Source organism: Hypanus sabinus, chromosome 6 (assembly GCF_030144855.1).
Source record: "Hypanus sabinus isolate sHypSab1 chromosome 6, sHypSab1.hap1, whole genome shotgun sequence".
NCBI classification, from domain to species: domain Eukaryota; kingdom Metazoa; phylum Chordata; class Chondrichthyes; order Myliobatiformes; family Dasyatidae; genus Hypanus; species Hypanus sabinus.
The window spans coordinates 165656595-165682893 of record NC_082711.1 but is presented as its reverse complement, the minus strand read 5'-3'; the positions used below and the strand labels follow the sequence as shown (position 1 = coordinate 165682893).

The window sequence follows — 26299 nt, the reverse complement described above, 5'->3', positions numbered from 1 at the left end:
ATTACACAGGGCATTGAGGCAGACTGAAGTGAAACAATAATAAAGCGTAACAGGTACAGAGGAAGTCCAGTGCAGGTAAACAATCAAGTGGAAGATCACAGTGATTGTGGATTGTGAGATCTAGAGTCCACCCTGTGACTCAGAACCATTTAATGGTCTTATTACAGCAGGGTAGAAACTGTCCTTCAGCCTGCTGTTACATGTTTTCAGGCTTTTGTATCTTCTGGGGGTGAGGGGTAGAGAAAATGTCATGAGATCATTTATATCCTTTGGATAACCCCTTATTCTAAGGGGCAATCAGAATTGAGGGATGGAGAAAAAAAACAATATGATTTGAGCAAAGAGTTCTTCCTATGTGATTTGGTGGTGATGTTGGAGGACTTCTGTTGGGTCTGGTGGGCTGGCTGAAGCTAACCATTGTCTCTGATCCAATTTCACAACTTTAGTTCATTTGCAATTCAGTTTGATGGATTATCAGATTCTCTCGGTGGTGTTTTGGGAACATAATAAAGCTCTGGCAAGATGATTTGCATTGTTGGCTTTATGCCCATATGTATAGCCAGCAGGCCAATGTGGTTCTCATTGGAAAGTTAAGCTTAAGCTATGAGTCTAAAACAGAATGGTTGGGGCTCCAATATATATTTTAAATCCAGAGTTGAAAATGTTCCACTTTCTTCTCCACATTGTCGTCATCATCATCGTTTCAGGCTGTGTCGTGTGACATGGATGATCATGGTCTATCCATGACCATGATGGTTCTTGGCAAATATTTCTACACAAGTGGTTTGCCATTGCCTTTTTCAGGGCAGTGTCTTTCCAAGACCCAGGCCATTATCAATACCCTTCACAGATTGTCTGTCACATAACCAGGATGTCGGAAATGCATCAGGTGCTTGTATGACCATCCACCACCTATTCCCATGGCTTCATATGACCCGGATCAGGTGGGGGGGTGGGAGGTTGCTAAGCGGGTAATACACCTTGCCCAAAGGTGACCTGTAGCCTCTGGAGGGGGAAGAAGTGCCTTTGGTAGAGACGTATCCCCACCCCCGCCACCCATTTCCCATTGTAGAGGGTCTAAAACTGGTGGTCATAGATTAGGACAAGGGAAAGACGTTTAGAAGATAACTGTATAAGAACATTTTCACTCAATAAGGTGACTGGAATCTGGAATGGGCTGCCTGAGAAGGTGGTGGAAGCAGGAACACTCACAATGTTTAAGAATAAGGTAGGTGGGGAATTGAGGTCTATAGGCCAGGTGCTGGTAAGTGGGATCAGTTATAGGCTGGCCACAGATGGTCAGCATGGGTGTGATGGGCCACTGATGGTCAGCATGGGTCTGATGGGCCACTGATGGTCTGCATGGGTGTGATGGGCCACTGATGGTCAGCATGGGTCTGATGGGCCACTGATGGTCTGCATGGGTGTGATAGGCCATAGAGATTGCTTCTGTGTTGTATGACTCCATAGCTGTACTGATTGGTGATTGCTTACTGGAATGGGCAATGCAAAAATCACACTAGTATAACAGTCTCACTCTCTCAGATTGTGGCAACATTGCGATACAGTAATAAAGGGAACATATACTGTGTGCAGTTTTGGGCCCCCTATCTTAGAAAGAATGTGCTGATGTTGGAGAGAATTCAGAGAAGATTCACGAGAATGATTCCTGGAATGCAGGGACTAACATATGAGGAGCGTTTGTCGGCTCTTGGACTGTATTCATTAGAGTATAGAAGACTGAGAGGGGATCTCATAGAAACATTTTGAATGTTGAAAGGGTTGGACAGAGTAGATGTTGAAAGGCTGTTTCCCTTGGTGGGTGAGTCCAGGACAAGAGGTCACAGTCTTAGAATTAGAGGGTACCCATTTAAAACAGAGATGAGGAGAATTTTTTTTAACCAGAGGGTCGTGGATTTATGGAATTCGTTGCCACATACAGCTGTGGAGGCCCAATCATTGAGGGTTTTTAAGGAGGAGATTGACAGGTATCTGATTAGTCAGGGTATCAAGGGATATGGGAAAAAAGCCGGAAATTGGAACTAGACGGGAGAATCATTTAGCTCATGGTGGAGTGGTGCAGCAGACTCAATGGGCCGAATGGCCTACTTCTGCTCCTTTGTCTTGTGATCTTGTGATACGGCAGTGTACCCAACCAGTCATTTATCTGTACCACAAATATTTAATAGTGCCATGAAAGTCAGTCAACACTAGAAGCTTCTCTTTCACAGTAAGCACCCTCCTCTCAGATTCCTTCCTCTCCAGCCCTTGACCTTTCTAACCCACCTGGCTTCACCTATCACCCTCTAGCTATCCTCTTTCCCCTCCCCCCAGCTTTTTATTCTGGCCTCTTCGGAAGTGTCTCAGCCCGAAATGTTGACTGAACTCTTCTCCATAGATGCTGCCTGGTCTGCTGAGTTCCTCCACCATTTTGTGTGCATTGCTCTGGATTTCCGGCATCCGCAGGCTTTCTCACGTTTACGATTTGATGCAGTATCCTTGCCTGGACAAGCATGGAGGCTGGACAGAAAATAAAACAGTCAGTTCATGAAGTCGTACTGAGCAAAACCAGGAGCCACGATTGCAGTAAACATTCATGCCTTTCAGTCAGAGGACTATGAGGTCAAATCCCACTCCAGGAACTTGATCACACAATCCAAGTTGATGTTTCCAAGAGACAGCTGGGCATTGAAAGTGCCATCATACAGCAGAGACATTAAACCAGGAGCCACATGTGATCTTCCAGTTGACAGTGAGGATGGGAGGGTGGTACTCTGATATCACAGGACTAACAAAGAGGAGTGAGGGAAGGAACCTGATAGGGGAGGAGAGCGCACAGCAGCCAGGTTCCCTGATGGTGCGATGGTGTATGCGGGCCGGTCATACACACAAGCAGGCCACATTTGCGCGGCAACTTTTTCAAATCAGTACGTCACTGCTTTGGGAGGTTCTGAGATCATGTGAGATTTCATGATTTCATTTAGTTTATTTGTTCACTGCATTGCACAGTTATAGTACCATGAGAAATGAATGAAACCTCCCACACACACACACACACACACACACACACACACAAACAAGAAGAGCAGTCACATGATCTGAGTAGAGCTGCACTCTGGGTACTGTAGGAAATTGGGTAGCAAGGTTAAAATATAAACTACAACTCTAGTGGTGGTACACACCTCTCACGAGCAAGCAGAATTTGACAATGGAGGATGGAATCCCCTGACCAACTGAAAAGAAATCTGAGGAACAGAACAACGTGCAAGCTTCAGGCTCTGAAGAGAGAAAATAAAACACTTTGTAAAAGTGCTTGTGAATACACAATGAGTGACTGACTTTACAGGTGGGTTTAATGTGTTTCTTCCAGAGGCCTATAATTGTGTATTTATGATCTGTACCTGTAGCTTGTTAGGTGAATGAAGAAACACCATTGTTAGAGGTAGTGAAGGAAACAATAGTTGAATTAGTTTTGTGATCGTTGTTATCCATTCAGTGGTGAAATTATATAGGCATCCGTTAGTCTCGTGAGACCATGGATCTGCGCCTGGAATTTCCAGGATTCGGTACTGGGCAGGGTTGTATGGGAGACCGACAGTTGCCCAAGCTGCAGGCCTTCCCTTCTCCACGCCACCGATGTTGTCCAAGGGAAGGGCACTAGGACTCAAGCAGCTTGGCACCGGTGTCGTTGCAGAGCAATGTGTGGTTAAGTGCCTTGCTCAAGGACACAACACGCTGCCTCAGCTAAGGCTCGAACCAGTGACCTTCAGATCACTAGACCGATGCCTTATCCACTAGGCCACGCACCAACACCAAGGTGAAATTATTGAGTGAATTATCTTCCTGGTGCTTATTTAGTGTAGGGAATGGAACTTGAACCTCCCAGTCTAATATCCATAATAATGCTTTGAAATGTGCTCTGTCTTAAAAATACCTTTGAACTATGAAAAACCAACCAGGTTTGAAGCCTGGAGATGCAACAGGTACCAGAAGTGTTGGGTGGATGGGATTTATGTTTGCAATGGTGTTTGCATCTGGGTGTAAACTATGACTTATATTATTCAGATATAGGATTGGTTTTCAATACTAGCTAGTTCCAAGAAAAGCCTCAGTTATCCTGAACAGTTAGAGACTGGCCACACCCAATATTTGTAATTTTCCAACTTACCACTTGCCTTTGTCTAATACAGGAGAGGGGCCTTGTCTCCTTTGAACCTTATTTAACCCTTACAATGTTCCAAAGAATATATACTGTTTGTTCCATTGTGTAACTTTTAATCTCTGAGAGAAAAAGATGGATTTAACACTGGCTGATACCATAAACCAAATGGAAATTGATAGTCAAGGAAACAAAAAAAAAGTTATAGCTTTAAAAGCAATTCACACGATGGGGACATTCTCAATGGTTAGGTCAGAATTTATGGTCTTGTCCCAAATGTTCACTAACTGAGGGGCTAATTTCATCAGTTCGGAGGCTAGTCAAGGATCATGTATATTGGTGAATCTGGAGTCTTTTTTTAATTTCAAAAATAAACCTTATTCATAGAAATACATACATGGAATCCAATATAATCGGTGCTTGTTTTTCATGCATTTATTAAATCATTCATGGTATTCACAGCTGAGGAACTGGTGCAGGGGGAAGGGGTTCAGATTTATAGATCAATGGGATCTCTTCTGGGGAAGAAATTATCTGTACAAAAAGGACGGGTTACACCTGAACCCAAGGGAATCCAATATCCTTGTGGGCAGGTTGGCTAGAGTTGTTTGGGTGGGTTTAAACTAATTAGCAGGGGAATGGGAATTAGAGTGATTGTGCTGAAGATGAGGTAGTTGGTTTACAAACAGAAGCAGTGTGTTGTGAGACTCCTAGAAAGGAGAGGCTGATGATCAGGCAAAACTGCAGGCAACGGGATGAGCTGCAATGTAAAAGGTGGACAAAATGGAAAAAGATGAATACAGGACCAAACGTGTTATATTTGAACGCGTGCAATATATGGAATAAGGTCGATACACTTAGCACAGTTACAGATTGGCAGGTATGATATTGTGATCACTGAATCATGGCTGAAAGAAGATTAAAGCTGGGAGCTTAATGTCTAAGGATACACGTTATATCATAAGGACAGACAGGAAGGCGGAGGTGTTGGTGTTGCTCTGTTAGTAAAAATGAAATTAAATGATTAGAGAAGGAGGTGACATAAGGGTTGGAAGGTGCTGAATCATTGTGGATAGAGCTAAGGAAATGCAAAGGAACTGATGGGAGTTGTATACAGACCCTCAAATAGTGGTAAGGACGTGGTTTACAAATTACAATGGGAGATAGAAAATGCATGCCAAAAGAGCAATGTTACAATAGTCACGGAGGATTTCAATATGCAGGTAGATTGGGAAAATCAGTTTGGTGCAGGAGTCCAAGAGGGGGAATTTCTGGAAGGCCTATGAGATGATTTTTTAGAGCAGCTCGTGGTTGAGCCCACTAGGTGATCAGCTAATCTGGATTGGGCGTTGAGTAATGAACCAGAATTGATTAGAGAGCTTAAGGTAAAAGAAGCATTAATGTGATTGAATTCACCCTGAAATTTGAGAGATGAATCAATTTTACAGTGGAATAAAGGAATTACAGACGTGTGAGAGAGAAGGTAGCCAGAATTGACTGGAAGAGAACACTGGCAGGGATGCCAGGAGGGCGGCAATGACTGGAATCTTTGGAAGCATTTCAGGATGGGATGTATATATCCTGTACCTTCTGAAGGGCAAGATGACACACCATGGCTAACAAGGGAAATCAAAGCCAACTTAAAAGCCAAAAAAGAGGGCATATAATAGAGCAAAAATTAGTGGGCAGTTAGGGTATTGGGAAGTATTTAAATACCAACAGAAGACAACAGAAAAAGTCATTAAGAGGATAAAGATGGAATACAAAAGTAAGGTACCCTATAATATTAAAGAGGATGCCAAAAGTTTCTTCAGATAAATTAAGTGTAAAAGAGAGGCAAGAGTGGATATTGGACCTGGAGGGGTAGTAATAAGGAAATAGCAGATGAACTGAATAAGTATTTTGCATCAGTCTTCTCTGGAAGACACTGGCAGTATGATGAAAGTTCCAGGTATCAGGGGTCATGAAGTGTGTGAAGTTACCATTACTAGAGAGGAAGTTCTTGGGAAACTGAAAGGTCTGAGGTAGATAGATCACCTAGACCAGATGGTGTACACCTCAGGGTTCTGAAAGAAATGGAGGCTTTAGTAATGATCCTTCAAGAACCACTAGATTCTAGAATGGTTCTAGAACTGGAACTCTGGATGGCAAATGTCACTCTACTCTTCAAGAAGGGAGAGAAGCAGAAGAAAGGAAATGATAGGCTAGTTAGTCTGACCTCAATGGTTGGGAAGATGTTGGAGTTGATTGTTAAGGATGTGGTTTTGAGGTACTTGGAGACACATGATTAAAAAAAAATGCTGTAGTCAGCATGGTTTCCTCAAGGGAAAATTTTGCCTGCCAAATCTGCCGGAATTCTTTGAAGAAATAACAAGAAGGATAGACAAAGGAGATTCAGTCAACGTTTTGTACTTGGATTATCAGAAGGTCTTTGACAAGGTGCCACACATGAGGCTGCTCAACAAGCTACAAGCTCCTGTGTTAAAAGAAATATTCTATCATGAATAAAGCAGTGACTGATTGGCAAGAGGCAGAGAGTGGGAAAAAGGGGAGATTTTTCTGGTTGGCTGTCAATGACTAGTGGTGTCCTGCAGGGGTCTGTGCTGGAACCGATTATTTTTACATTGTATGTCAACAGCTTGGATGATGGAATTGATGGCTTTGATGTAAAGTTTGCAGACGTTGCAAAGATAGGTGGAGGGGCAGGTAGTTTTGAGGATATAGGGAGGCTACAGAAGGACTTAGACAGGTTAAGAGAATGGGAAAAGAAATGACAGATCGAATACAGTGTCGGGAAGTGTATAATCATGCACTTTAGTGTAAGAAATGGAAGGGTTATCTATTTTCTAAGTGGAAAGAAAATACAAAAAACTTTAGTGCAGATGGACTTGAGAGTCTTTGTGCAGGATCCCTAACGGTTAATTTGCAGGTTGAGTCTGTGGTGAGGAAGACAAATACAATGCTTGCATTCATTTCAAGAGGACTAGAATATAAAAGCAAGGACGTAATGTTGAGACTTTATAAAGCACCAGTGAGTCCTCACTTGGAGTATTGTGAGCTGTTTTGGGCCCTTATCTGAGAAAGGATGTGCTGAAACTGGAGAGGGTTCAAAGGAGATTTACAAAAATGATTCCAGGATTAAACAGTTGGTCATATGAAGATCGCTTGATGGCTCTGGGCCTGTGTTCATTGGAATTCAGAAGAATGAGGGGTGACCTAATTGAAACCTATCGAATGATAAAAGGCCTCGATAGAGTGGATGTGGAGAGGATGTTTCCTATGGTGGGAGACTCTAAGACCAGAGGACAGAGCCTCAAAATAGTGGGGTGTCCTTTTAGAACGGAGATGAGGAGGAATTTCTTTAGCTAGAGAGTGGGTGAATCTGTGGAATTCTTTGCCACAAGCAGATGTAGACCAAGTCTTTATGTGTATTTAAGGCAGAGATTGATAGATTCTTGGTTGGTCAGGGAATGAAGGATTTGTTTTAAAGGCTGGAGATTGGGGCTGAGAGAAAAAAATGAACAAGCCATGATGAAATGGTGGAGCAGACCTAATTATGCTCGTATATCTTATGGTATCATCAAATCAATAGATTCTGTTCGCAATGCATCAATGCCACTTATTGTATGTTTCTAAATTCAAAGTAAATTTATTATCACCTTATACAACCCTGAGATTCATTTTTTACAGCAGTCATTGTAAATACAAAGAAGCATAACAGAATAAATGAAAAAGACACACAAAGATGGACAAACAACCAATGTTCAATGTGTAAATACAAAATAATAATAACAGATAAATATATAATAAATAATATTGAAAACATGAATTGTAAGGTCTTTGAAAGTCCACAGGTTGTGGGATCATTTCGGTGTTGGAGTTAATGAAGACTTCTTAAATCTTAAGTAGATCTGGTGATCATGGACAGTAGAGTTCTTCCCTGAAGGACATTATGGTAGCATAGTAGTTTGCATAACGCTATTGTGGTGCTAGAAACCCGATTTCAATGCTGCCGCTATCTGTAAGGAATTTGTATGTTCTCTCCTTAACCACATGGGTTTCCTCCAGATGCGCTGGTTTCTTCCCACATTCCAAAGATGTATGGCTTAGTAGGTTAATGAGTCACATAGGTGTAATTGGGTGGTGCAGGCTCTTTGGGCTGAAGGGTCTGTCAATGAATAGTTTCTCTAAATAATTAAAAATAAATTTAAAAGTTGTTGGGTTTCTGAGACAATCGGGTAGCCATGTGGTCGCCATTATAAAGAGTGAGCCTTCTATTCAAGACTTAACTATTTTTAAACTTTTTAATTTATTGAAATACGGTGTGGAATAGGACCTTCCAGCGTCAACCTGCAGTGTCTAGCATCCCCACAATTTAACCCTAGCCTAGCCTGATCACAGGACTATTTACAATGACCAATTAACCGACCAATCGGAGAAGCCGGAGGAATCAAATTCTAATTGGTGATTTGAATTTGGGCCCAGTCATCAGTTACCAAAGTCAAAGAAAAACATGTGTTTGATCAGACCGCAACTGGTCTTGCAGTTGGCAGCAATGAACCACCCTCTGACATTGTTCCAATTTCCACGGTGGGATTTTTCAGAACTATTTGACTTGAGCACAAATACAGATTGGGAGCTCATTTAAGCCTCCTTAAAATAAACATTACTGTCAAACTGCCCACCGCTGTCTTTATTAAAGATTCTTCCTTGACTAATCATGGTGTTTATCTTGCTTTTGAGCTGGCTGTTTGCCATTGCAGTTAAAATGCCCATCTCACTCCCTGGTTAAGAAACTGAGCCAACGATTTAGTCTGTTTACAAACCAGCTCATGACTGCTACCTCATTCGTATTCAGGAACAACAAGATTCCTAGCAAATGCATAAATGAATTTTTAATAAACAGTCAGAGTTTATTGTCAAATGTGCAAGAACCTAAGGGGATAGATATACTCATTTAAGGACTCTGTTAAATTGTTATTTCATGCTCGTTATTTATTGCTGTTTATTTACATCTGCATTTGCACAGTTTGTTTACAGTTCCTGACGTTTACAGTTACTGTTCTATAGATTTTCTAAGTACGCCCGCAGAAAAAGAATCTCAGGGTTGTATGGGGTGTCATGTATGTTCTCTGATAAATTTTACTTTGAACTTTGATGCACAGAGATAACAAAGAGCTTGCAGTGTCACAGGCTCATAACATCAGATACACAACATTCACAGGAAAGACATAAATTAAACTAATTATATAATTACTGTCTACAATAAAACAACAAAAAACATAATTAGAGCAAAAAAAGAAGTCCATTATAGAAATTCAATAAGTTCAAAGTTAAATTTATTATTTAAGTATATATATGTGTGAGTGTGTGTGTGTGTGTGTGTGTGTGTGTGTGAGAGAGAGACATATATATGTTATCATATACCCTGAGATTCATTTTCTTACAGACGTACACAATAAATCCAGTAACCTTAACAGAATCAATCCACTGCAACAAGTCCTGAGACTCCTGTACCTTCTTCCTGATGGCAGCAGTGAGAAGAGAGCATGACCAGGGTGGTGGGTTCCTGATGATGGTGCTGCTTTCTTGTGACAATGTAGCACAAAAAGGTCAAGGTATTCATAGTGTTGCTAAACTGAGGTAATAATTAGGGTTGTAGAATGATTGTGGGAATGAAAGGGTATAAGGAGCATGTGATGGCTCAGATTTGAGTTGGAAAACACAACACTACAAAGAATGCACTGGGGTTTTTTCAAGCTATCATTTCTTGTTGTGCAAGTGAAACCAAAGCACACATAGTCATCATTCCATTTCTTTCTTTTTGACATGATGAAGGGTTAATGAAAGATTAAGGGTAAAGAGAAAAATATGAGCTAATATGAGAAAAACTATCTGACTAAGTCAGGGATGACCGCTTTACTCAACCAGACACACCTTTAGCAAAGTATCGCGAGAAATACGCTTTCAAATATTATATTACGATATTATCTGCGGTTATGCCAAGATAAATTGTCAGGTGGAAATGCTACGGGGACATGACATGACTTATTAGGCTACTCTCTACTGAATTTACACACCTATTTCCAATGATTACCGGAGATATGAACTCCCATCACACGATTCAAAGTCCTCGGTGCTAACCATGATACCTCCTCAACTAACACAATTCAAAATTATCAACAGTTCAAGAAAAAAACCTTTTCAAGAGAAAAAAAATCTTTGAAATTCAAAAACTTCTTTAATGCATTGAGACAAATACGAATGAATGACTTCAGCTGCTTTTTATCAAAATGCAGCTTTTTAAAATTTTATAATTGAATAATTTACCTACTGTGCGGGTTTGGTTTTAACGTTACTCGATGGTTGATTCGGGATATATAAAGATTTTGGCATTATGAGATGATTTTTAACTCTGAGATGTAACCTTCTAGCTAACATTGATGAGACTCCTCAACTCTGAGGTGTAACTTCCCAGGTAACACTGATGAGTATCCTCAACGCTGACTCGGGCAGCGGGAGACTGGAGTGTGCTTGGGACAAATGTTACTATCACTTCTCAAGGCACACTGGCAGCTGGCTGAGTGTTGACTCGTGACTCGTCACTCAAGGTCACAAGCCACTATTTGTCGCACCCCCTGAAATTCCATCTCACACCCCATCAGGGTGCAGGCACCCCAGGTTGGGAACCCCTCATCTAGAACTTTCAATATTCCATAGGTTGCAATGAGATCCCCACTCATTCTTCAAAGCTTCAAAGATTATAGGCCCTGAGCCATCACATGCTCCTTATACACTTTCATTCCCACAATCATTCTACAACCCTAATTATTATCTCAGTTTAGCAACACTATGTCTACCTTGACCATTTTGTACTACGTTGTCACAAGAAAGCAGCACCATCATCAGGAACCCACCACCCTGGTCATGCTCTCTTCTCACTGCTGCCATCAGGAAGAAGGTACAGGAGTCTCAGGACTTGTTGCAGTGGATTGATTCTGTTAGGGTCACTGGATTTATTGTGTACGTCCGTAATGAATCTCAGGGTATATGATAACATATATATGTCTCTCACACGCGCACACACACACACACACGCACGCGCACGCACGCACACACACACACGCACGCACACACGCACGCACACACACACACACACACACACACACACACACACACACACAAATATATACTTAAATAATAAATTTAACTTTGAACTTATTGAACTTTTATAATGGACTTTTTTTATGAAGCTTCAGGAGCACTTCAAGAACAAGCATGGTGGAGCTGATGTTGAAGGACATGATGTTGGGTCATTGAAAATCAAAAGAGCTCGTTTTGATTCACAAGGAACTCTTTCAAAATTGTTAAAAAACCACTACTTCTTGCTTCATACCAAGTGGCATATAAAGTGGCCAAATCCAAGAAGCCCCATACAATTACGGAAGATCTCATCAAGCCATGTGCACTGGGAATAGCAACAATTATCCTGGGCAAAGAAGCAAGAAAAAAATTTGAACAGGTGCCTATCAAATAATGTTATTCACAACGGAATCAGTGATTCGAGTGAAGATACTTTGGACCAAGTCATCTCAGATGTCAGAGCTAGTCCTCTTAAAATCTCTGTTCAGTTGGATGAGTCAACTGATGTCTCCAGTTGTAGTCAACTCATCACATTAGTGAGGTACGTCAATGATGGTGCTGTGAAGGAAAATTTTCTGTTTTGCAAAGATCTGAAAACAAGCACAACTGCAAAGGATGTGATGCAGCTGGTGAAAGGCTTCTTTGCCAATCATGATTTAGATATCAAAGTCACTGGTTCTGTGTGCACTGATGGGCACCTGCAATGCTTGGAAATAAATCTGGCTTTTCTGCGTTGATGAAAAAGGAGATTCCAGACTTGCAAGTTACCCATTGTTTTCTTCATCGGCATGCTTTAGCATCAGAAACATTGCCTCCAAATTTGAAGAAAGTCCTTGATACTTGTGTGAAGATCATTAACTGGATCAGGGGGCGTGTTTTGAACCATCGCATCTTCAAATCATTTTGTGAGGATCTGGAAAGTGAACATTCAGTTTTGCTTTTCCACACAGAAGTCCGTTGGTTGTCATGAGGACAAGCTTTAACCCACTTCTTTGAACTGCGGGAAGAAATCAAAGTTTTTCTGGAGGAGCGTGGATGTGATCTGGTTGGGGCAATGGAATCACAGGAATTCACCCAAATGCTGGCTTACTTAGCTGACATTTTCACTCGTATGATTGACCTGAGTGTTTCTCTTCAAGGAAAAGGGATAAACATATTGAAGGCCTGTGAAAAGTTGAATGCTTCAAAGAAAAGTTATGTCTTTGGCATTGAAGGATGGAAAGAGGCAGTCTCTCAAATTTTCCTTCACTAGAAGAGACGGTTGATGATACTGGATCCATAACTCCTACTGTGTGTGAAGAAATTGTGGCTCATTTGCAAATGCTGTCAGAATCATTTGATGGATATTTTGCTGCTGGAGACCTGAAGATTTCAGAAGAATGGATCATGAATCCATATTCCTACAATTTGGAGAAAATGTCAGAAGATGAAGAGCTGAAGGAAGATCTTATTGATTTGCAGACAAATCGAGCTCTTGAAATGCAAATTGAAAGCAAGACTGTGGAGGAGTTTTGGTGTGCAGCACTGGATATGTTCCCAAGGCTTGGTGGAAAAGCATTCCGTGTCCTCATTCCATTTGCAACAACATACCTGTATGAATCTGGATTCAGTTCTCTTTTGTCAATCAAGACAAAATCTAGGAATCGCCTGAATCCACAGGCAGTCCTGCGGATCGCAGTCAGCAAGAAAGTTCCACGTTTTGACAAAATCATGAATGAGAAGCAGGAGCAAAGAAGTCATTGAATTTTATGTTCACAATTGGGATTGATTTTAATATTTACAAATTTTTCTGAATAAATTAGAATCTAATTGCTCAATTTATATTTGCGTTTTATGCACTGAGTTAAAAGCTTATTTTTTTAAGTTCAATTTATTCACCCGCAGTATTGTATGTGGTTCAATTTGTGGTTCAAAAATTAGAAATTAGACTTCTTCATCTTCAAATGTGATATTATTTTTGTAGGAGGTGCGAACGTTAATCAAATATTTCCTAGGGGTGTGGGGTATAGGAAAGGTTGGGAACCACTGTTCTAGATAGAGTGGATGTGGAGAGGATGTTTCCTATGGTGGGGGAGTCCAGGGCCAGAGGGCACAGCCTCAGAATAGAGGGGCATCCATTTAGAACAGAGTTGAGGAAAAATTTCTTTACCGAGGGGATGGTGAATCTGTGGAATTCATTGTCACAGGCGGCTGTGAAGGCCAAGTTTTTGGGTATAGTATAGCAACGGGTGATAGGCCTCATTCTGCTACTATGTTTAATGGCCTTTATTTTTTATTATTGATTAAGATGCATGAGGGATAAATTTAGCTGCAGAGACTGTGTCTATGTGTGGGGGTGGGGGGGAATGGTGAGGTTGTTGGCAAGTTTTGTCAGAGTAGACCAGATGAACAACTTCAGTGGTTTTAGCATGGAGTACACACTGTGGACTCTGTATTCCAGAGATTGAGGGGCATGTATGTTTCAAATGGCGAATAATGTTCTCTAAACATTCATTCTATTTATTTCTGACACATGGTGAGCTATTTTGCCTGCATGGTGTTGGCATCTATTTCGTAGAGAATGGAAAGGCTTTGGGATGTTAAGCATGAGCCACTTGTCTTGGGATACCCGGCATCTGTCGTGCACTTGCAGTCACAATGTTTCACTTGTCCAAATGAGAGTATGCTCAACAGTAACCTCCTTCTGGAGTAAGTACTATTTGGTAAGGAGTCTGTATGTTCTCCCCGTGCATGGGCCTGCTCTGGGTGCTCCACTTCCCCCTCACACTCAAAGGATGTACGGGTTAGGTTTAGTAAGCTTGGTAACTTCTCCTTGTAATCTGTCACGCTCTGTCTAACCAAGAGCCTATCAACTTCTGCTTTGATTGTACCCAGTGACGTAGCCTCCACAGCCATCTGTGGCAATGAATTCCACAGATTCACCACCATCTATCTGAAGAAATTTCTCCTCATCTCTGTGCTAAATGGATGTTCCTCTGTTCTGAGGCTGTGTCATTTGGTCCTCGACTCATCCGCTATAGGAAACATCCTCTCCATCTTCACCTTTGTTTAGTCCTTTCAATGTTCAACAGGGTTCAATGAGATCCCCTTTCATTCTTCTGAATTATATATTATGCAGTTGCTAATCTCGGTATGTTACATTGAGGTTTGGCTGTTAGGCTTACGTGTAACTTTGTGTTACACCTTCATGTCACCTTCTGCAGCCCTCACTGAGCCAGTGGTAATTCCTGGTTTGTTTGTAGTATAAGATCATAAGAAGTAGGAGCCAGAAAGGACATGCGGCCCTTCAAATCTGCTCCGCCATTCATCAAAATGATGGCTACTCTTCTATGTCACTGCCCTTTCCTGAACTATTCCCTCCATCTCCAGAAATTTATGTTTTAAATTAGCTCAGCTACCAAGTCTTCACAACCTGTCAAGGTAAATAGTTTTCCAATAGTCGCCATTCTCTGAGAGAAGAAATTTCTTCTTATCTTTGTTCTAAACAACCTTTTTTTTCTTAGAATCCCAGTTCTGGACTCCTCAACTAGCGAAAACATTCTCCCTGAACCCATCTTGGAGGAACCTTCTAAGTTTTAAGATGACTTCCTTTCATTCTTATGAACTTTACATAACACAAGCCTGGTCTACTAAATCTCCACTCAAACAAGAAACCAGCCATCCCTGTAACATTCCAGTGAACCTTCACTGCATTCCTTCTGTCGTATGTGGCAAGCGTTAGGTCACCAAAACTGCACTCTGCATTAGTGCCCGCTTTATCAGGTACCTGTTCATCTGCTCCCTAATCCAACTATCTAATCCGCCAATCATGCGGCAGCAACTCAACGCATAAAAGCATGCAGACATGGTGAAGGGATTCAGTTGTTCTTCAGACCAAACATCAGAATGGGGAAGAAAAGTGATCGTCTGCTGAACGTTGGTTGGTGCCACAAGGGGTGGTTTGAGTATTTCAGAAATTGCTGATCTCCTTGGGGTTTCCAGAGCTGAGGTTCCCAACCTGGAGTCCATGGACTCCTTGCTTAATGGTTTTGGTCCAATGCAGAAAAAAAGGCGAGAACATCTGCTCTAGAGTTTAAAAAGAATAGTGCAAAAAACAAATAAAAAACATCCAGTGAGCTTCAGTTCTGTGGGGGAAAATGCCTTGTGATTGAGAGAGGTCAGAGGAGAATGGCCATTCTCGTTCAAGCTGACAGGAAGGTGACAGTAACTCAAATAAACTTGTGTTACAACAGTGGTGTGTAGAAGAGCATCTCGATGCAAAACACTTTGAGCCTTGAAGTGGATGGGCTACGGCAGCAGAAGACACGACCATACACTCAGTGGCCACTTTATTAGGTGCAGGATGTACCACAGTAGGCGCCAAACTAGCATAGCAGTTAACACAGGCAATTACAGCTTGGGGCATTGGAGTTCGGTTCAGTTCCTACATCGTCTATAAGGAGCTTGTGTGTTCTTACCGCGAACGCACAGATGTTCTCCGAGTGCTCCGGTTCCCTCCCACATTCCAAAGAAATACAGGTTAGTAGGTTAATTAGCCGTTGTAAATTGTCCTGTGATTCAGCTGGGGTTAAATAGGTGGGTTGCTGGGCGGTGAGACTCCTTGGCCATAAGGGCCTGTTCCACACTGTATCTCTAAATAATAATAAAAAAATAAAAGCACTGGAGTGGCTACTGGGTGACCACTTCGGCTGTGCTCCCTCCAAGAGCCTATCATTAATCATGCGCTCAGAATGTAATAAAGGTCACCACATAGTTCACCTTCCAAGTTGCTTGCTGCACCTGGGTGTTGATGTCCAGTGACTTGTGCACGGGAACGTGTAGCTCCCTTTAAATATCAACACCACCCAGTCCCTCGCCATTTAAGAAATCCTTATAAAATTTATGGGGGATATAGACAGGATAGATGGCCAGAGACTTTTCTAGAGTCAGATACTACAGGCCATAGCTGTAAGTTGAGGGGGTAAAGTTTAAGGGAGATTTGCAAGGCAAGTTTTTTTACAAAGAAAATCGTAGATGACTGGAATGCGATACATTAGTAGCATTTTATATATCTACATATGTATCTATCTATCTATAGATAGATAACTCTCTGAAATTCAATTGTAAACAAGGTGGGAGAGCAGAAACCTGATTGGATGAGGACTAACCAATCGGGACGATTGGATTACAGGGGTATAAATACCACTGGACTAGACATGCCCAGGCATCACCCCTAATGAAGATGGCGGACTCTGTCATCGAAACGTTGATTATAATCAATACTGTACCCTCCTGGAAGCCCAAGAAGAGTTTATTCATCATTATATTTCTGCATCCCTGCCCTCCACCCAAACACTTGGCCCAATTTCTGTTGCTGCCACTGTATCATCGTGCTTCATGGATGTCATTCCCGAGCTGCAGTTCAGTTCTGCGTCAGTCTCTTTTAGCACAATAATAGTGTCATATACTGCCCAGAGGAGGGTGGTGAGCAACAAGAGGGGTTAAATTGCACCAATTGCGACACCTGATCTACTGTTACTGGCGTGACATGGGAGCAAACAAACTCAGTGGATTTCTCCTCTCAGAGCCTCTCTAAAGTCTTCATGTATTCTGCAGTGAATCAGAGAAACAAACAAGACTGGATCCCAATTTCCTGCCTCACCCCTCACGGGGGCAGCATCCCCTTGCCCTGGTATAGGAATGCCAGTCTAGGTGGCATGCTAAAGTTTAGAGTGGGTATTGAACTTAAATACTGGAGTTTTACCAAATGAGCTAAGCTGAGAGGGACTGTGATCACTTTAAATTAAGTGTGTAGTTGATGTTTACCCCCCACAAACCTGAAATAGGAGTCCTACCCCCCCCAAACTTTGCTGAGGAATAGTCCTGGACTACAACCCTCCCACCAACTCTACCCAAGCTATAATGTGACTCTTAACCTGCCTCATCAGTTCACGCTTCCATTTATTTGGTTAATAAGACTCCAATGTATCGGTGCCAAAGTTAGGCCTTTCCTGTGAGAAGCTCAATGTCGTTATCTATGTCCGTGTTTTGTTTTCCATCATGGCAAGACTGAAAAAGACCTAGCTGTGAAAAGTAACCGGCACGAAAACAAATCCATCTGCTGCCAGGCAGAAAGTTTTCAGTGAGTGGTCTACAGACTCCAATACCTGAAACCTTGGTATTCAGATGAATTTTACCAAAGTCAATGGGCTATTGAATTCCCCTCCCAAAGTCGACAAAAGTTCAAAGTAAATTTATTGTCAAAGTACGTATATGTCACCATACACTACCCTGAGGTTCATTTTATCATGGGCGTTCACGCTAGGACAAATAAATTCAATAGAATCAGTGAGAAACCACACACAAGGACTGATGAACAGCCAATGTGCAAAAGAAGTAAAACTGAAAATGAAGTTTTTAAATATAAAAAAGTGCCATAAACAATAACGAACTAAATCCAATCAATATTTGGTGTGACCACCCTTTGCCTTTAAAACTGCATCAGTTCTCTTAAGTACACTGTCATGCAGTTTTATAAGGAAGTCGGCAGGTAGGTTGTTCTCAGCATCTTAGAGAACCTGCCACAGTTTCTTCTGCAGACTTTGGCCGTCTTGCTTGCTTCTGTCTCTCCAGGTAATCCCAGACAGCCTCGATGATATTGAGATCAGGGCCCTGTGAAGGCCATACCATCTGAAATCATATTAAAAATCTAGGGTACCTAAGACTTTTTGCATGGTACTGAATGCTGTGCGTGACTATACGTACTGTGTTTTGCATCTTGGCGTCAGGGGAATGATGTTTCATGTAACAGTATATACATGTGTATGGTTGAATGACAGTAAAGATGAACTTCTTGGATTTGGGTTGTATGTCTGCATGAGAGAGCAAGGGGACAGGTTGCTCTGATTGTTCAGAGTGAAGAAGCATTGTGTTCCCCACTCATGAGCTGAAAGCACCATTCCTTCTCACTGCTGGCAGCCTTCGTGCAGCAAAGCAGTCTGCACACTGGGTGCACTTGCTGAGGACACTGTGCTTCTTCACGTTGACTGAGCATGATACACATGGAAAGGTTACCCGACAAGACGCTGCATTGCACATTCTGTTTTACTGTCTAATGCCGTTCCAGACATGTTCCGGCAGTAAATGTCACAATGCACAAGTTTTATTGATATGCTTCACACTGTTTGTTCAATGCATATCTTGGATTCTTAACAGACACACCTGAGTGGTATAATATTGAATAATTCCTTACTTTTTGCGGCTGTCCTTGAATTAAGGATCCTTTCATCATTTATAATGTGAGTGGTAGGGTTTGGAAGGCTGATGAACTGTGAGCAGTGTCACAGATGAGCCCAATTCTATCCCTGCACTTTACAGATGCACTTTGCAGCAGGACAGCAGGATCACATTTCCTACCTAGGCATGAGTGCAGGTATTCAAACCTGATTATTGTGGCAGGGGCAGATGTTATACCATGCATGCAGGGTTAACATCACCATAATCATCATTACCGTCATCATCATCACCATCATCATCATCATCATCATCATCATCATCACCATCATCATCATCATCACCATCATCATCATCATCATCATCATCATCATGTGCTGTGTGGTATGATGGAGGCGATCACAGTTTCATGACCATGATTGTTTTCGGCAAGTTTTCCTACAGAAGTGGTTTGTCATTGCCTTCTATAAAATAACAATAAAGTATTTTGGGAGAGAAAAAAAAATTAACACCATCATTCCTAAGAGCCTGATTAAAAAAAGCTACAGAACCTGGGCCTCTGTGCCTCCCTCTGTAACTGGATCCTCAACTTCCTAACCGGAAGACCACAATCTGTCCAGATTGGAAATAACATCTCTACTTTGCTGGCAATCAACACTGGCACACCTCAGGAGTGTGTGCTTAGCCCACTGCTCTACTGTGGCTAGGCTCTGCTCAAACGCCATCTGTAAATATGCTGATGATACAACCATTGTTGGCAGAATTTCAAATAATGACAAAAGGGTGTGCAGGAGCAAGATATACCAGCTAGTTGAGTGGTGTTGTAGCAACAACCTTGCACCCAATGTCAGTAAGGCCAAAGAGCTGATTGTGGACTTCAGGAAGGGTAAGGCGAGGGAACACACACCAATATTTACAGAAGGAACAGAAATGGAGAGAGTGAGCAATTTCAAGTTCCTGGTTGTGAATATCTCTGAGGACCTAACCTGGTCCCAGCATGCTGAAGCAGCTATAAAGAAGGCAAGACAGCAGCTATATTTCATTAGGAGTTTTCAGAGATTTGGAGTATCACCTAAAACTCTTGAAAATTTCTACAGATGTACCATGGAGAGAATTCTGACTGGCTGCTTCACTGTCTGGTATGGGGGGGGGGGGGCACTTACTACACAGGATCGAAGTAAGCTGCAGAGCGTTGGAAAATTAGTCAGCTCCATCATGGGCACAAGCCTCCTTAGCATCCAGGACATCTTCAGGGAGCAGTGCCTCGGAAAGGCGGAGTCCATAATTAAGGACGTGCACCACCCACTCAACCTGGGGTCCACAGACCCCTTGTTTAATGGTAGGGGTCCACGGCATTAAAAATGTTGGGAACTCCTTTGTTTAGAGAAATATGGGTCAAATGCTGACACATGGGACTAACCTGGACATTTTGATCAACATGGGCAACGTAGGCTATAGGGTCTCTTTCTGTTCTATGTGACTATGAATCTGTTACTTCAAATCACTAGAAAAGGATGTACCTGATGACAATGAGAAAGAATTCATGGAAGCTTGCCTCAAATCCAGAAGGTAATGAAAGTCCTCAATTTACTGTGCACTAAATTATCCTTCTAAATCCCATCAAAAATAGCTAGCCATGTATGATGTTAATCCCATGGATGGGCCTGTTGTAACCACGTCTTGACTCAATAACTTTGTATTTTCTACACAGCACTGAATTATGCTTCTTATCAAATGCACCAATATTACTTGAATGTGGCCCCAGTCATCTTTGTTCAGAACGTTGCCAAACCACTTAGTTCACCACGCTTCATAATCCCATGGAAATTATTGTTTTGTTTTTGGAGCCTGGCAACTCTGTATGGCAGCCAAGGAGAAGACTTTAGATCACTCACCTACCTGACCTCTTAACTGAAGGAGGATTCTCAGAGACAAAAGCCTGAAAAAAGCAAAAAGGGTGGGGGGGAGCACATCACTTTTTTTAAAGATGAAATATCTGTCCTCAGCTATGACATTTACTGGTCCATTAAACTATTCAGGTCCGTATCTATTTGTTTTCAAACAGCAATTTAAACTGGTTCCCCTTGAAAATAATGGGGTTATGTACAGGTCAATACATATTTGGAATGACTGTCCTGGAATCTCATTTAACCGCCTCTCACACAGAGAAGCCACTTTGATCTGAACACCTCAGAACGGTGCTATGCACCAACAGCAATGAATAAAAATAGCTAAAATTATTCTAAGAAGACATGCTTAGAAAAGTCACAAAGTGTAACTTGTGGTCAGTTGCACAAGCTTTGTTTTTAACGTTGAAATTTCTAGAAGGATGTCCACTTTCTTAAGAACGTTATGTCCGTTTAATAGCACAGACTAGGTCGTTCAGCCCATCTAATTCTGGCACACTTCCACTCTGTGTATGTTTCCACTCACTCTACTTGTTTTAACCCTTTCAGAAGAATTCCTTTCAACATTCCAAGTGTGGTCTAACTAAGGTTCCACAGAGCTGCAACTTGGCAGCGTAATGGTTGGCACAATGCTTTGCGGTATCGGGGACCCAGGTACAATTCCAAATGCTGCCTATAAGGAGTTTGGATGTTCTCCCCGTGACCGGATGGGTTTCCTCCAGGTGCTCCGGTTTCCTCCCGCAGTCCAAGACTTACCAGTTGGTAGGTTGATTGGTCATTGTAAGTTGTCCCATGATGAGGCTAGGGTTATATCAGGATTGCTAGGGTTGAAGGGCTGGAAGTGTCTATTCCAGGCTGCATCTCAATAAATAAATAAATAAAGTGATATCTTCAAGATGCCATTGAACTGCATTATTTTTTGTGATAGGATTCCTATGCTCCCTATTCTCTGAGTAGGGTGAGTGGAATTTTAAATACCACTATCTCAGTTTTCTCTTTCCTGCAAATGTTAACAAATTAATCTCTCTTGACAGATATGAGTTCTGATCACTACTCCCTCTATTGTGTGGCCACGCAGTAACTGAAACGCTCCCATGCACATAGCCTCCGTTGCCACGCAGCTGGACTTTTCTTTTCTACGCTGTTAATGTTAGCATTTAACATGCTGTGCAGTCTTCAGGCTCAGAGCAATGGTTGGTCCGCACAGCTGCAGAAAATAATTAGAGGGGCTGTTGGCTCTGGTGGTGACAAAAGAGACTGGAAGTTCTGGAATATGGAGCTAAAGAGGAACTCAACAGGTAGAGCAGCATCCATGAGGGGAAAGGAATTGTCAATGAGTGTCAGGATCCTGCATCATGACAAGACCCTCAAGATGCAACTTGAAGTGGTGAAATGTCGATGAGCCTGTTTGGGCTGTTGTTTACCCAGGTATGCAACTAGAACAGATTCACAAGCATAAATCTAATTTCTATTTGAAAACAACTGCAGTTTTTCATTCTAAATAATTATTTATCAATTATCTCTCCATCTACCCTTATACAAGTTTTCTTAAACCCTGTCCTTCACAAAATGACTGACCATTGGTAGGAATTGTGTCTCCCTTTTGACTCTATAAAGCCCTAGGAATTTTAAATACTTCTAATAAATTTCCCTTTAATTCTTTTGCTTGCTCATGAGTGAGGAGGCATCCAGTCATTTGGGGATGTGGCAATAACTTTACATGTGAATGACTCTGAAGGAGTGGATGCACATCAAGGTTAATACTCCTGACATAAAACACTGCGGAGAACCAGTCATAAAAAAAAGACTAGTCATCTTTACATTCAGCACTTCTGAAGGCCTGTTGCTTTACATATTCCGAGTTAAATGATCTCAAATATGAAAAACAAACATGTATTTGTAACAGGAATTTGTTGGTGAAGTTCTTTTTCTGACGTCCTGGAACACCTTAAGACAGTAAGATGTACTGTATAAGCAGAGTTAGGCCATTTGGCCCATTGAGTCTGCACCACCATTTCATCATGGCTGATCCAATTTTCCTCCGAGCCCCCACTTCCTGCCTTCTCCCCGTATCCCTTCATGCCCTGACCAATAAAGAATCTATCAACCTCTGCCTTAAATATACATAAAGACTTGGCCTCCACAGCTGCCTCTGGCAAAGAATTCCACAGACTCACTACTCTCTGACTAAAGAAATTCCTGCTCACCTCCATTCTAAAAGGACTCCCCTCTATTCAGAGGCTCTCTGGACTTAGACGATCCCACCTTAGGAAACATCCTCTCCACATCCACTCTATCAAGGCCTTTCACCATTTGATATGTTCCAATGAGGTCTCCCCTCATTCTCCTGAATTCCAGCGAATACACGCTCACAGCCATCAAACACTCTTCATATGACAAGCCATTTAATCCTGGAATCACTTTCATGAACCTCCTTTGAACCCTCTCCAGTTTTAGCACATCCTTTGCACGACAAGGGACCAAAAACAGCTCACAATACAAGTGAGGCCTCCCCAGTGCTTTATAAAGTCTCAACATTATATCCTTGCTTTTTTGTTCTAGCTCTCTAGAAATCAATGCTTACTTTGAATTTACCTTCCTCCCCACAAACTCAACCTGGAAATTAACCTTTAAGGAATCCTGCACAAGCACTCCCAAGTTCTTCTGCGCCTCAGTTTTTTGTATTTTCTCTCTATTTAGAAAATAGACAATGCTTTCATTTCTTATACCAAAATACATGACCATACACTTCCTGACACTGTATTCCATCTGCCATTCCTTTACCCATTTTCCTAATCTGTCCAAGTCCTTCAGTAGCCTCTCTACTTCCCAAAACTACTTGTCCCTCCACTTATCTTCATATCATTTCAAACTTTGCAGCAAAGCCATCAATTCCATCATCCAAATCGTTGACATATAACGTAAAAAGTATCAGTCCAACCACAGACTCCTGTGGAACACCACTGGTCACTGGCAGCCAGGCAGAAAAGGCTCCCTTTATTCCCACTCTTTGCCTCCTGCCAATTTATCCATGCAGAGGTGTCAGCTGTGAACTCACTTTTGAGGAGTGCAGTTTAATACTTAATGTCTCTTGTGTTACTTGTTCACTTTTAGCACAATTTCTTCTTTTTTCACGTCTTGTGTATTTTAAATTTAGCTATTAATAAACATATACTTACTGTAATTCATATATTTTTTCTATATTTTATCATGTATTGCACTGTAATGCTGCCACTAAGTTGACAAAATTTGCAACATACGCCGGTGATATTAAACTGATGTGATTCAATTTATCAGTAGTGCTTTGTCGTTGACGTGTGAGCTTGGGACACGCCAGTGCCTTGGAGAGCAATATTAATAATCAGAACAGAATCTGAATTGTGAAATTTGTTGTTATGTGGCAGTAGTATATTGCAATATGTAATTATATATTTTTTTTAAACTGTGAATTATGGTAAGTATATATATTTTTAAAAAGTTTAATTAAATCATAAGTGCAAAAAGAGAAACAAAAAGTAATGAGGTAGTGTTCATGGATTCAACATGCATTCAGAAATCTGATGGCGGAGGGAAAGAAGCTGTTCCTGAATCGTTGAGTATGTGCCTTTTGGTATTGTAATTGGTTTGAAGTGTGAGATCTTAACTCTTTTTGATGTGCACATTGCTGAAATTATCATGAGTTGTAAAATAAAAAGGGCAGATATTTCAAAAAATGACCTTGATGCTTGTTGAGAACATGGAATGAACTGGAAGGAATGGAATGTTCCAGAGTCATAGAACTATGCAGCATTAAGATAGTTCCTTGGCCTAGTTATATAGGCCAATGGACACAGAGTGGAGGGATATGGACTTTGTGTAGACAGAGGTTACTAGCTTGCTAGGTGTTTAGTTAGTTGAGCTGACTAAAGGGCTGAAGGACCTATTCTTGTTCTGTGCTGTGATGTGTCCATCGCTAGATACATGTATAAACTAACCTATTCTGCCTGCATTTTGATCAACTTCCCGCAGATTCTATCACTTCATTGTGAGCACAGTCCATGGTGATCAATTAACCTACCAAACCTGTACTCCTCTGAGATGGGATGGGGGGGAGGGAATCTTGTGCACCTGAGGTCTTGGGGAGAATATTCAATTCCACGCAGACAGCACCGGAGGTCAGGATTGAATTCTGGTCAGTGGAACTGTGATATAGTCACTCTGGTAGCCATTCCAAAGATAGTCATAGCCGAAGGGTGGTAGTAGGGACGAGCTCCCACTGCTAAACAAATGCTCTTCATGGCGTGCATCTCAAACAGCCTCTGACAACCAGGTCCAACTCCTGGCCTTCACGTGTGGCACAGTTCTTATGCCCGGCAGAGCTGTTTTCACTGACAGGAGAAGGGGCAAAGGTGGGCCACTGGTGCCTTAAAACCAGTTGCTCCGGGCAGATGGGACTCATTAACCGCGGACGGTAGCTCATCTAGGAGAGGGAAAACTCTGCTTTCAAACCTCTGCTGCCTTGCGGCTATACCCGCTCACGGGAAAGGCTTTGGGAGTAAACCCGGAGGGAAAATCCGGAGTCGGAGTCCCGAAGGTGGCTGACTGCTGTACCCAGCACCGGCACGGCATCAAACCGTATCGACTCCCATCGTTCCTTTGGACCTGTCGTCAGCACAGAGTGGGGGGGTCCCACTGCATGGGCGTCAGACGGATCTCCATATCAACTCTGCCCTGGCTTGCGCCCTGGAAGGGCCACCCCAGCTTTGCTTTAGAGCGTCGGACAAACCACTGACTACCAGAGGTGCAGTACCCATGGTCGATCACGACCGACGGAGACCACACGTAGCCATGCTCCAGTGTTGCCCTTCCTAGATGATAGAAGTCACAGATACATGTTGAATTCAACCTGTGTCTGATGCACCATCAATAACTCCCAGAGACGTGAGGCGAGAGATAGGCTTTTATCAGCTAGAAGAGAGAGCACTATCAGCAGCAAGAGACCATCACACAACATCCTGGAGACTGAGGGAGAAGCAGTGCCTCCAATCGCCTTTATACCGGGGTCTGTGGGAGAAGCCACAGGAGCAGTCAGCGGGGGGGGGGGGGGGGCGTGTCCAGACAGGTATACATAGTTTATCATAGTGTCTCAGTCATAAGGAAATTCTAAGTTTAACGATGGTTGGCGATTGAGTGATGACAGCTAACACTCAGACAACCCAAGTTCAAAGTTGATAATCGAAGTTCATATATGTCACCATATACAACCCTGAGATACATTTTCTTGCGGGTATACTCAATAAGTCCATAATAGAGTAATAACCATAATAGAAACAATGGAAGACCACACCAGCTTAAGCATTCAACCCGCGTGCAAAAGACGCAAACTGTGCAAATACAAAAAAGAAAGAAATAATAATAATAAATAATAAATATTGAGGACATGAGATGAAGATTCATTGAAAGTGAGTTCATAGGTTGTGGGAACATTTCAATGATGGGACAAGTGAAGTTGAGTGAAGTGATCCCCTCTGGTTCAAGAACCTGATGATGGTGTGAGTCCTGAGGGTTTTGTACTTTCTTCCTAATGGAGGCGGTGAGAAGAGAGCATGACCTGGGTGGTGAGGTCCCTGATGATGGATGCTGCTTTCCTGTGGCAATGTTTTGTGTAGATGTGCTAAATGATGATCAGGCTTTATCCTGATGCACTTAGTCATATCCACCAATTTTTGTAGGACTTTTCATTCAAGGGCTGTGATGCAGCCAACCAATATACTCTCCACTACACATGTATAGAAGTTTGTCAAAGTTTTAACTGTCATGCTGATTCTTCGCAAACCCTTGAAGATGTAGAGGCGCTGCTGTGCTTTCTTCATAATTGCACTTACATGCTGGGCCCACA

General features: G+C 42.1%; 1 long non-coding RNA gene across 1 annotated transcript in view; it reads left to right on the top strand.

Moving 5' to 3' along the window:
• The window catches only part of LOC132396044 (uncharacterized), a 40119-nt gene that overhangs the window by 1973 nt on the left and 11847 nt on the right, over nucleotides 1-26299 (top strand). The gene's annotated exons all lie outside the window — the stretch shown is intronic.